At 41.7% G+C, this 12,903-nt stretch overlaps 1 protein-coding gene across 4 annotated transcripts in view; it reads right to left on the reverse strand.

Moving 5' to 3' along the window:
- Window positions 1-3,793: 3,793 nt before the first annotated feature.
- Window positions 3,794-12,903, reverse strand: part of LOC101082722 (pseudouridine 5'-phosphatase) — a 483,897-nt gene continuing 474,787 nt past the window's right edge. For all 4 annotated transcript variants that reach the window (XR_006593104.1, XR_002739909.2, XR_006593103.1 and 1 more), the window contains one exon: window positions 3,794-3,950. The gene's annotated coding sequence lies outside the window, so the exon portion shown is untranslated. The remainder of the gene's footprint in view (window positions 3,951-12,903) is intronic.

Below are 12,903 nucleotides of genomic sequence, written 5' to 3' on the forward strand. Positions count from 1 at the left end.
CTTGGGCACTGGTGATTGATTCAATTTCCAACCCCTGTCTTCTTCCTGGAGGTATGGCCTGGGGCTGAAAGTCCAACCCCCAGATCTTGGGGTTGGTTTCCCTGGCAACCAGCCTCCGAGCCCAAGGGGCACCCTATTAGCAAACACTCAGGTGTGGCCAATGGGGGAGGGGCTTTTTATGAATAACAAAAGATGTTCTAGTCTCCTATTCTCCCATCTGGAAATTCCAAAGGTGTTAGGAGCTCAGCGCCAGGAACCAGGGAGATCATCCTGGACGAGGATGGACACGACACCCAATAAGTGTCCTTATAAACGACAGAAGAAGAGAAACAGACACAGGAGAAGCCACAGGAAGAGAGAGGCAGAGATGGGAGGGATGAGGCCACAGGCCAAGGGATCCCTGGAGCCCCCAGAAGTTGGGAGAAGCAGGAAGGACCCCCGCCCCCAAACGTTGGGGGGAGCGGAGCCGCCCTGCCCAACCTGGATCTCAAACTTGGGGGCTCCAGAACTGAGAGACAGTAAGTTGTCCCCAGTTTGCAATCCTTTGCTACAGCGGCCCTAGGAAATGAATACCATCTTGTAGTATGCTCAACGCTTTTTCCTCCATGTGTCACCGGTTTGGGGAATACATACACTCTGTTAGTTCTAGTTATTTAGTGAAAGAGTTGCTAAACAAAGCAAGAGTGGAAATGGAGCCACCACCGGGCCTGTGGGCGAGATTTTTGCCCGGAAGTCTGAGCCCTTCTCCGCACACCTGAAATTTCACCACGGAAGAGAGGCGGGCTGCCTCCTGGCCACCCTGCGTGACCCTGTGGCTCCTAAACACAGGTGAAAGGTGACCTACTGGCAAGCCACAGCTAGTAAGAGCCTTCTGTGAGTGATTAAGCTTTACAGGTGGCTCCAATATGGATGTGTTGCTAGATCTTACCAGTTCATTTTCCAACAAGGTAAGAGGGATTTTAAAATCAATTCTAATAAAGGGAGAAATAAAGTCTAATAAGTAATGGGTGTGATGGGAACATCATCAGGCACAATGCCTGCATGGATTTTATTGTTTTCTGAAAATCACAGCTATCAGAGCCAGAGTGAAAATATTATAAAATGCCAAGATGTGGATAATTAAGCAGTGAATTTTTTAAAAGGAGAATGTCTTAATGGAATGAATCATTATGAATCTGGAGCCCAAAATATAGAATTATTTGGTCTGTTGAATATAATTATTTGGCTAAAATGTGAGAATTACCTTGCAGAAGAATGGTTCTCTGTGTGTGTGGTATGCGGACCATCAGCATGGGCCCCACCTGGGAATCTGTTAGAAATGCAGATTTGGGGGCCCCACCCCAGATCTACTGAACCACAAACTTGAGAGGGGCGCCCAGCCGTCCAGGTTTAACAAGCCCTCCTGTCGAGGCCCATGCAAACTTGCGTTAAGGCATTTTAAACTGAAAACACGAAGCCACTTTACGGAAAATGTGACCCTTGTAGAAAAGGAACATCATTTTGCTTCTTCGATGCATCAAACCTATAACCTTCAAGTGGTTGATTAAAGAGACTGGCAATTCGGAAATGTGCATTTTCCTAAGAAACATAAAGATGAAACACTGGCTTCCAAACATGCATGAGGGTCCTGTTCCCAGACAGTGACACCAATTTGCTTCCAGAGCTCCATCCTGGGAGCCACAGAGCCTAGACCGAATATCTAGGTAACCGGAGAGGGCAGAAACTTCCAGAGAATCCCTGAAAAGTTTCCTGTGTGTTCCCTCTGGGTCCGTGGTAAAGAATGATGGCAGGACGTTCCATGTCTCCATGGCGCAATCTCATGTAGATTTCAGAAATGCTTCGCACACCCAGCTGTGTGTGTTACCTAAAACCTGTCGGGTTTCTTACGGACGACACACGTAGCTGTGGTCAAAAACATGGACGTGAAATTAAATTCTCTCTTTGATAACGACTGGTTGCAGTCAGAGAATGAAATCTGTTTTCTTATCCGCTTGTGCCAAATAAAGCCGCATTCAGCCGTGCCGGCTTTCCCTTTGGCTCACGTGGAAATCATACAGAATATTTGCCTGGGCGTGTTTGGGGAGTGCTTTGAAACAGGATGATCATAGAGCAGCAGGCAAATGGAAGTTCGATGTACTTTTCAGAGTCTGAGAGCAAATTAAAGAGGTACCTGAAATGGTTAGGGCGATTCCAAGGTAACTGGAACTCAAAAGTGAATTCTTTTCTTTGACTTTATTATGGCATAAGATAAAATGAGGCGGGCCTTGGAAATTTTGAATATTGGCATTTAGCTTGAAAAATAACGAAATTATATTTTTCAGCGACCTATAAATAACACAAATGTACCATCCTCTCTCTGGCACGTGGGTGTGTGCACGGGCATGCACGGTTTAGCAGTGTGGTGTTTATAATGTAATGTGTGTGATTTTGACCATTCTTGACATTTATATTCTGAAAAAGGATATAAATTGGAAATAAATTACATTTACTCATCTACGTACACTCTTCAAATATGCAATCAAAATGAGAATATTTCCAGTGAGAGTAAGAAAAACAAAATTCTCTGCAATGTCAGGGGTGGAGAAGCCTTTTAAAATGTGTGTCAAAACACAGTAGAAGTAAGGATAGATTCTATTCCAGAGTGACTGCAACCCCACCCCAGGACATGATTTCTAGGCAGAGGGAGAGGAGACACATTGGAGAAAGAGACGAATACATGTACAAAAGTTAAAGCAATCCCCAGGAGGGCAGAGAGAAAGGGAGAAAGAGAATCCCAAGCAGGCTCCACACTGTCAGTGCAGAGCCCGACGCGGGACTACCTTCCCCAAACTGTGAGATCGTGACCTGAGCCAAAATCGAGACTCAGATGCTTAACCAACTGAGTCATCCAGGTGCCTTCTCTATCTGTGTTTTGTTTTGCTTTGCTTTGTTTTGTTAAGCAAAAAGAGAATGTTTTATCTACTCCAGTGATTCAGTGACCACAATAAATGTGATGATCTACGAAAACCCACAGCAAACATCACACTCAACAATGAAAAACAAAGTGTTTCCTGTAAGATCCAGTATAAGGCAAAAATGCGTACCGTAGCCACGTCTATTCGACATAGCTAGACTAGACTAGAAGTCTATTCGACCAGAAGTCCTAGCCAGAGCAAGTATACAAGAAAAGAGGATAAAAGGCACCGAAATTGGAAAGGAGGAAGTAAAATCATCTGTTTGCAGATGACATGGTCATATAGGGGGAAAACCCTAAAGACTCCCCAACAAAAAAACTCTTAGAACTGATAAAGCCAGTAAAGTTGCAGGACGCACAATCAGCACACAAAAATCAGTGGCATTTCTACATACAAGTGATAAACTATCCAAAAAGGAAATTAAGAAGACCATCTCATTAGAAAAAGCAACAAAAACACTGACATCCTTAGGAATAAATTAACCAAAGAGGTGAAAGTTTGTGCGTTGGAAATTATAAAATATTGGTGAAGGAAATGAAAGATGACAGATAAACGGAAAGATACTCCTGTTCATGAACCACAATAATTAATATGGTTACATTCCACACAGTCCACAGTGATCTACAGACTCAAAACAATCGCAATCGAAATGCCAATGGCATTCTTTACAGAAATAGGAAAAACAACCCTAAAATTTATATGTAACCACAAAGACCCTGGGTGGCCAAAGAAGTTTTCCCCTGGAGAGAACGTAAGGGGAGGACACACCCCAGTTAGGAGGCCAGTGATGAAAAGCTCTGTGTCACTCCCGATACACTCTACAAACTGGTTCGACTTACCGTCTCCCAACAAGCCTGCTCCTTCATGGACTACGGTTCATAATCCGTTACCGATGGCCTGAAATGATCCTTTGAAAGCCAGGACTTCCAGTGGGATGTGTCCAAGTGAAGGTAACACATAAAGGCAACCTATTCGTCATCAATGGAAATGATTTCCCTAAAGAAGAACAAAATAAAGTCAAGACTCCACTGAAAATAGAATTGTTTCTAATCCAAGAATAAAAGTAATTACTCATAGGAATATTGAATTACAACAAATTTTGGCTTCCTAGGATATGATGGCTCAGAGATAGAAATATTTCTAATGCTTTCGGTTTTTATCCCCCCTGATGTTTTCAAATGAATTGAACTGAATATTTTGTAAAGTTTCAATAAAATATCCTCACATGCCTGTCATTTCTTCAGATAAATTTGCAATATTTAAAAAGGCTGGCATACAAACCTCCACTAATTCAAAACACACTCGATGAGTATAAGGGAAGGGACGGTAACATTTGGAGACAAATTTTTCTCATGCCATAAATGGGAAATAATTGGGATTTTGGAATTTTGTTAGGCAGATTTACATTAATCCTATTTTTATATTAAAATACATGCCAATTAATTGGAAGGGAATTATCACTACTGTATCGTGAGTTGATATTTTGATTCTATGATTCTCTCAGTGGTATATCCTGAATTGTAATCAATAATGAATACTTCTTTTTTAAAAATCTTTATTTGTTTATTTTGAGTGAGGGGCAGAGAGTGAGGAAGAGATCCCCAAGCAGTCTCCACACTGTCAGTGCAGAGCCTGATGCAGTGGGAACAATGACCTGGGTGAGTGAGATAATGACCTGAGCTGAAATCAAGAGTCACTTAACCAACTAAGCCACCCAGGTGCTCCAATAATGACTACTTCTTGATATTTCATGTATAGCACATTTATTTATAAGTTTTTTCAAAAGGAAAAAAATATACACATGTCGAATTAGAACATGGCATTTATCTTCCAGGAATTTATAATATACCCTTTCGATTTCAATTATTTTACTTTTCAGATGTGTGTGTGTGTGTGTGTGTGTGTGTGTGTGTGTACTTAAGCACTTTTAAAGGTGTTATTAAGTAGAAGGTAAGCGGAGAACATCGTGTAGGTGCATAAATCATATGGAAACTTCCAAAGAAGAAATCATAGGTTCTGAGATCTCCACACCCTGTGTACGTGAATATCTATGTAACATGTACCTATATGACTATGACATCATGTATTCCTTGACATACTATATATGTATTCTATTGCCTGTTTCTCTGTAGAACCCAGATTACTCCAACGATCTTTGCTCTTTCTCCTTGAAATAATTTGAAAAATTTGAGTATATTCTTTTTTTTTAACATGTATTTACTTTTGAGAGAGAGACAGAGAGACAGAGAGACAGAGAGACAGAGCACAAGCAGGGGAGGGGCAGAGAGAGAGGGAGACACGGAATCGGAAGCAGACTCCAGGCTCTGAGCTGTCAGCACAGAGCTCAATGCTGGGCTCAAACTCAGGGACCGTGAGATCATGACCTGAGCTGAAGTCAGATGCCTAACTGACTGAGCCACCTAGGCGCCCAGAAATGTTTAAGTATAATGAGGTAGTTTCTTAGTAGAAGTGGAGACAAAACTCAACCATTTCGTTCCCTTTTCCTATTGCTGACTGACTACTAACGATGCAATTACCTAAGCAGCTACAAGGAAGTAATTCATCATAAACCAGCAGGTCAAGAGTAGTAAGCATGTGTGTGATTTCGGAGAAAAAGATTTTGTGGTTGTCTGTTAGTAACAGCTTCGATTCAAGTGAGACGGAATTTGGCTTGTGAGACTGACAACAATGCCAGCTCAGTTCATGTCCCAGTGCTGTTGTGTGTCTGGCAATTGGATGCAGACATGGAGAAGAAGGGACCCAAGCCCTCCAGCACGCATGGGGTCATCCACAAGGAGACACGCACGCAGTGGCCAGGTTTTAAGGAAAAGAGCAAACGAATGACTGCACTTCATAGTTGTTCACCCCAAACCATGCCTTTCCTTGATGGGTGTCCGTGTTCTGAATCTGCACCCCACGTAAGGCTCCTTTGGTTGGAAACGGTTCCACTAGAACTGTCCCAGCTTCATCTTTTTCCTTTCTTTCTCCTTAGAGGGGAAAGATGAGTTTTATTTGGCTTCAACAATGTCCAAAAAGAAACTGGAGATACTTTAGTATTTCCACAATAAATGATGTTCCTCTTTCTCTTAATGACTCCCTTCTTAAGAAACAAGAAAGCTAAAAAAAAAAAAAAAAAAAGATCCTATAGGTCAGTCTGGCAATTCTCTACCTTGGGGTGAGTTCGTCTGCCCAGAGGGCACTCGACAATGTCTGGAGACCTTTTAGGTTATCACAACACAGGGAGGATGTTACCATTGGCACCTGGTGGGTGGAGACCAGGGATGCTGCTCAATGGCCCACAATGCACAGGGCAGCTCCCACAAACAAGAATGATCCAACCTCAATGTCAATAGTGTTGAGGTTGATCCACTGTGCTGGACCCCACTCTTCATCATATTGACTCCTAGTGGAGGGAGCATCACAACAGAATCCACATAGCCATGGACCAGCATAACATCGTCACTTGTCATAAATCTAACATGAAGTTGGGGGTTCTTGCAATTCCCAGAATGCCTAATACATTTCTGTATGCATGATTTCATTTCATTTCATTTATTTCAACATATTTCATTTATTTTTGTTTTGTTTTAATGAACCGTTGAAAAGCCTCCATCATGTGCCAGGAGCTGAGGGCACGAAGGGAAATAGCATGCTCGCGAGATGCTCGAAGTCTGGTAGAGGAAGTAAACACGTAGCCACACGCACTGCCTTGATCACAGGCAGTCCAGGCTCTGTGAAGCCAGTGCCAAGTCACTAATCCTCCAGAGGAAGCTTGCACGGCTTCAGAAAATTGGTGCATTGGTTGTAGCCGTGAGGAAGAGGTGCATGCCGGTCCACTGGATGGAAAAGGAGAAAGGAGGGGAGTGGGATAGCAGATGGAAACCCTCTGGGTCAAGGAAGAGCCAGTGTCTTTTGAGACAAGAAAAAAACCGAGTGTGGTTGAAATGAACTGGAGGTCATTCCCAGCAGGATGGGGAGATTAAACACAGGGTCTCTTGTCACGGTTTTAAATGTGATTGACACTTTGGGAAGTTCACACCGTGACTGAAGACACCCCTTTCAAAAAGGGTGTCAGTGACAGAATGACAAGTGTCAAAGCAAACATGTTTTTTTTTTGTCTCTTATTATTTTGCAATAATAGAGTTGGCCTCTCTGCATTTTTGGATACCTTGCAAATATCTCCTTAATTTACATGTGATTTTCTTTATTTTTGTGACTTCAAAAGAGTAAGACGCCAACAGCCTTCCGGTGGTGTCTCACAAGCAGAGTGATGGCTTTTGGAAATGTGTGTTGCCTTTCGGACCCCTGATGGTTTGGGGGGCAGGGTGCATGGTGGAGAGGGGCTCAAACAGGAAGCGGATGTCAGCACAGAGCAGGCTGGAGAAGCTCACATCTGCATATGGAGGCTCTCCGCTAAGACCCTGGCTCCGCTGTGTGTGTGGTGGGTTAGTGATCTCTAGGTTTCCTGAAACAATGCTTGGCTCCTTTGTTGAGTTTCTTGGATTTTGCACCCCCCACCATCCCTACTGCTTTGACTCAGCAGCCCGTCTGCAGCTCTTCCCGAGTTTTGCATCTGAGCGTGCTCTGTCCCTCTCTGCATTCCACGGCATGCTGCTACCCGAGTAGTTTCCGAAAAACCATCTCTAGGTGACTCGGAGAAGTGCCTGAAAAATGAGTGACCGAGAAGGAGGAAACCAAGCCAAACAGAAAAAAGAAACGTCTGAACTTCCAGGCGGGCAGGGCACTCCCGCCACAATCTGGTGCCTGCAGCCCCACTCCATCTGGCCACCATGCCTACACCTGCCACTAGCGCTGCCCAGCCAGCCACTCTGCCCCCTTGTCAAAGGTTCCCCCACATCTGCCTCCCCAGCCTCCGTGCCCAGTCACACCTGGGAGAGCTGATGGTCCACTGTCCGTCATCTATACTAGGGAAATACGTGACCGGATTAAGGCTCGTGACAAGTGACCTAAATCTAATGGAGCTGTCACATAGCCTAATCCAATGCTATCCCTACTCAACTGCATTCTCAGCCTTTCCATTTGTCATTTACTTAGCAGAACTGACAGATGCCACTGAGCCCTAACAGCTAATAGGAATGACTGTCGCCAGAAAGGCCACACGCGCATTTATTGCAATTGATGTTCATGCCACTGAAATGCGGGACACTTTAATTCTTTAATTTTTCATTCGCCCGTCCTGTGACGGAGCTACACGGATATTTAATGCTCTATCGTAAAGCTCTGTTTTCAGAGAGCAGACAGGAAGCGGATGCTTGAAGCTGACTGGGTTGTAAAGGTGAGTGTACGAGAGGCACCTGGTTGACAACGTGATGCTCTAGTAATTGTAATGGTGTTTTGTGTTTCTCCAGTATCATTCTTCACAGAACTCACAGTAGTCCAAAGTGATCTTTTCATGGCTTGGTAAATTCCTGCAAATGAGTCCAAAATTGTATCCTGAGATTTACCTAATCGTTATTACCAACAATGTGGTTTTAAAATCATGAGATATATGTGTTATATATTACATGCTCAACTATTCATGGTGTAGATATGAGTTGGATAGTGTTACATACAGATAGATATAGATAGGAAGACAGATAGATAATAGATGGATGATGAATGGATGGATGGATAGATATTAAATATATAGATGATAGATGGGTGATGGATGGATGATGGATGGATGGATAGATAGGTAGATGGATAGATAGACAGACAGATAGATAGACAGAAGATAGATAATGGATTGATTGATGAATAGGTAGAGGGACAGATGGACAGACAGAAGATAGGGAGATGGAGAGATGGATGGATAGATAGATGCATAGATACATAGACACAGAGACAGATGATAGCTCAGTGGCATGGTAATGTACTGGAGAAGGTATAGCAAAAATATATCAATGGAAATATAAAAAGCTATAGAAATATTAGGATGTGCCACTTTCCTTAGCATTGTTTTAAATACATTCTTGGTAAATTTTTAACCTGGACGTCAGAACATCTAACGCACAACAATAACTGACAGTCACAGGAACAAGTATAAGATACTGCTAATTCCTAAGACATCCCCAGAGTTGTCACAGAAATATTAAATTATTAATTCATTCAGGACAAATGTGAGATTAATTTTCATTTCTTTTTTTTTAATTATGTTAAATGTCTATTTATTTTTGAGAGTGAGAGAGAGACACAGTGTGAGCAGGGGAGGGGGAGGGAGAGAGGGAGACACAGAATCTAAAGCAGGCTCCAGGCGCTGAGCCATCAGCACAGAGCCCAACGTGGAGCTCAAACTCAAGAACCATGAGATCATGACCTGAGCTGAAGTCGGATGTCTAACTGACTGAGCCACCCAGGTGCCCCAAATTTTTGTTTCTAATCCAGTAATGAACTGGTATTTATTTGGGGGAAAAACATCCCAAAAGCTGTTAGCTTTTGTTTGGCTCTAATAAGAGGACAGTACTGGGTAAAAATGTGGAAAAACAAGAAGAAATGAAGGAAGTTGACTTAGACGCATTTTACTTAATTTTTCCACTTTCACTTGTTTTTACTTAAAGTAAAACGAATGCACATATATTGGGGGCGGTTCTCAAAGAGAAAGAGGGATATGCGATGAAGAGGAGAAGATGGTCATAACCTAGACCGACCATATTTTACTACTCATTGTGTATTGGTCTTGTGCATACACATTTGTGTGTATGCCGATGTATGTATTACATATGTATGCATATAATAGCTATTACATACAGGTCAGAGCTGTGTATATATGGACAGTGTATAAAGTTCACAGGGAATGAATGTGAGACATTTCAACATTTTTCTAAGAAAGCAGGAACCTATAATGTTATATGTTCCCTATTATATAATTTAAATTATATTTACATATATATAACTACTGAATTCTCTTATTTTTAACAGCTTTTCGGATTATAGTCTTAATGTTTTCAAGATACACACTCACATCTGCAAGTGTTTGTGTTTCCTCCTTCCTAATTTTTGTTCCATAGATCTCTCTTCTGTCTAATGTAATGGACTGGTAATTTCAGGGCAACATCAAATCATAACGATGACAGTGGGCATCCTTACCTTTCACGGACTTAAATAGGAATTTTTCTAATGTTTCCACATGAATTAAAGCTGGTTCACCGCTGAAAATACTTATTTTTTTCATTATACAATTATCAGTCCCTATTTATTACCCATTTTAGTCAGACTTGACACTGAGTTTTACCAGATCCATTTTGGCACATATGGATCATGAGGCTTATCATGTGATTTATCCATCATGATTTATCCATGAGGCTTACCATGTGATTTATCATCATGGTGCCTGGCATTAATAGGTATTGAGCCATTCTTGTATTTTATGGATGAACCAGTTTGGAGACTCATAATAATTTGGAAATTCAATAATATTACAAGGCATTCATCCTTTAGCGATGGGTGTCAAAGCTGGCCAGAGGCTCTGATATTACTATTATCAGATATCGATGATCACTAGACATTTATTTATCTAAAAACAGGTGCAGGGAAAGAACAGGACAGACTCTGCTCCTCACCTAACAGAGCCTAGAGACTAGCTTTTCTCTGTCACTTTGCTCATCAGCAAAGACATTTTGTTTGTTTTTATTCCTACTCTAAAATCGCTATCAATTTTTTTTATTGAGGGTTTTTAATCGAATAAAATTAATTACATTTAGTCTGAATGAAAAGGGAGGGGTAGCCCCCAAACACATTTTGAGCACATTTATTTGAGAACTTTGGAAATTTATGCTTATTTGGAGACAAAAGCCTAATTTTTGGTTAATCTAAACACAACAAAATGGAATCGTTGCTGTCATGAGAACAGTGATTTTATGTGCACATTCCTGCCACACACTCCCTCAGGTTTGATCATATTTCCCTTTAATATGTCGGGGAACGTAGTCTGAAATATCAGATTTAATCCATTTAGTTTTGAGAATTAAAAAAAAAAGCTTTATGGACTTTTCTAATACAAACTATAAATGGATATTCCCAGTGAACTTATCATCCAGTGGAGAGAGACCAGTACTTAAAGAGAGCCATGCAGGGGCACCCGGGTGGCTCAGTAGGTTGAGCGTCTAACTCTTGGTTTCGGCTCAGGTCGTGATCTCACAGTTCATGGGTTTGAGCCCTGCGTGGGGCTCTGTGCTGATAGCATGCAGTCTGCTCGTGATTCTCTCTCTCCCTCTTTCTCTGTCTATCTCTCTTTCAGAATAAATAAAGTTAAAAAAAAACACCATGCAAATAAATAATCAACTGTACTGTGGACAAATGTGATTCAGAAAAATATGTAGAGGTGACACTTCAGTTTAAACCCAGAGATCAGCCTTCCTTAGCAATAGCATGAAATAATTGGACAGAGTAAAGTTTCAATTATGCTTTTAGTATATAGCCTTAGTTCAATGGCCCAGATAACAAGCAAGTGAAAATAATGTAATACAGCAGAACTGTTTATTCTTCTCCCCCAAATTGTCCTTTTCTGCTGCATATGCTTATGAAATATACAAGGCTTATTCATCCTGTTGCTCAGTCAGTCATGTAATAATTTCTCATTCAGTTCTGCATTTGTTCACCTAGATTATCGAGGGCAAGGAAATGTATCCAATGCCGGGAATACAGGGATGAGACCAGTGTTTTCTCTGAGTGTCTATTCCAAACACTGGATTAAAGTATTCTGATTCTATCTGATGAATGGAAAATGTGGGTGTGTGGAATATGCTTTGAGAGCAAGAGGCCCAAATACATTGTGCAAGAAATAAGGTCTTTAGAGCACGTCAGAGTCAAGGGACAAGGAACATGGAGAACGTGCTCTACTAACATGTATTTTCTGTTCGGTATTGAACAGTTCTGAGTGTGAAGGTCTAGTTTAACCCTTTTAAGTACTATTGAAAGTCCTGCAACATTAAAGTGCTCATTACATGCACGTGGAAGCCCAGCAGTGGAGGTTGGGACCCATCTCTAAACGGTCCTACGATGTGTCGTTACAGTGAAAGTTGGGACACATCTCTAAACGGTCCTACGATGCATCGTTCATGCTTACCAGGCAACTGTTGGCTTTGTACAACTTTGGCCTTCACTTTTTAGAGGTAATTTTTAAAAAGGAATGGTGGTATATTTTTACCTGCAGAAAGTTCACTTTGTAAGAGTAAACCAGTTTCTAGCATAAGTATTTCATCAGAAAGTCGCTGGAAGAAGATGAAGAACACAGTAAACGAATGGTCCCCACACTTTACGCCAGCATCTCTAGATGCCTTTTTTTTTTAACGCTGTTATTTGAAAAATATGTTTGAGACCAGCTGTACTTTTTTGGTGAATTCCTCCAAGGCTCCCTTACTGAGCACCACACTGACTGAGGGCACAAAGGAAGCTCATGTTCTGGGCAGAGACGCAGGATGGATGGGTCCTTGGAAAAAGTCGCTTCCACTCAGCCAACTGAGCTGTTCCTGTTCTCTCTGGTTCCAACCCTGAACGGTGCCACCTGCTGTTTCTCTAGCGGGTTCATTCCCACCCCCCACTCGCCAACAAGAAACTTCACATCTAGAAATACAGAGCATCCTCTCAAATGTGACTGGGGTTATCGGTGGAATTGTGTGAAATCAGCTTGCCTTTGAAACTTAGGTGGGTACTACTAAAATATTTCCTCCTGAAATGTATCCAACCTCATTTTAATTGGATTAAGTAACAAATCAAATGAAGGGAAAAAATGTTCTGCTAATTAGCAGTCCTGTTGCCAGTATCCTTCTTAAGCCTCTGAGAGATCAGACCAAACTGTGCTTCCAATAATCATTTTCAACACATACAGGATGATTTTAGCCTATTTTCTGAGGCATTCTTTGCTTTAAGCAATTCAGAGAACACCGTCAGGTTTCCAGGGGGTTATTCATTCTTTCTGTAGCTTTTCATGTCCAATGGGGTAAGCCCCAAC

The sequence above is a fragment of the Felis catus genome, chromosome X (assembly GCF_018350175.1).
Source record: "Felis catus isolate Fca126 chromosome X, F.catus_Fca126_mat1.0, whole genome shotgun sequence".
Classification (NCBI taxonomy): domain Eukaryota; kingdom Metazoa; phylum Chordata; class Mammalia; order Carnivora; family Felidae; genus Felis; species Felis catus.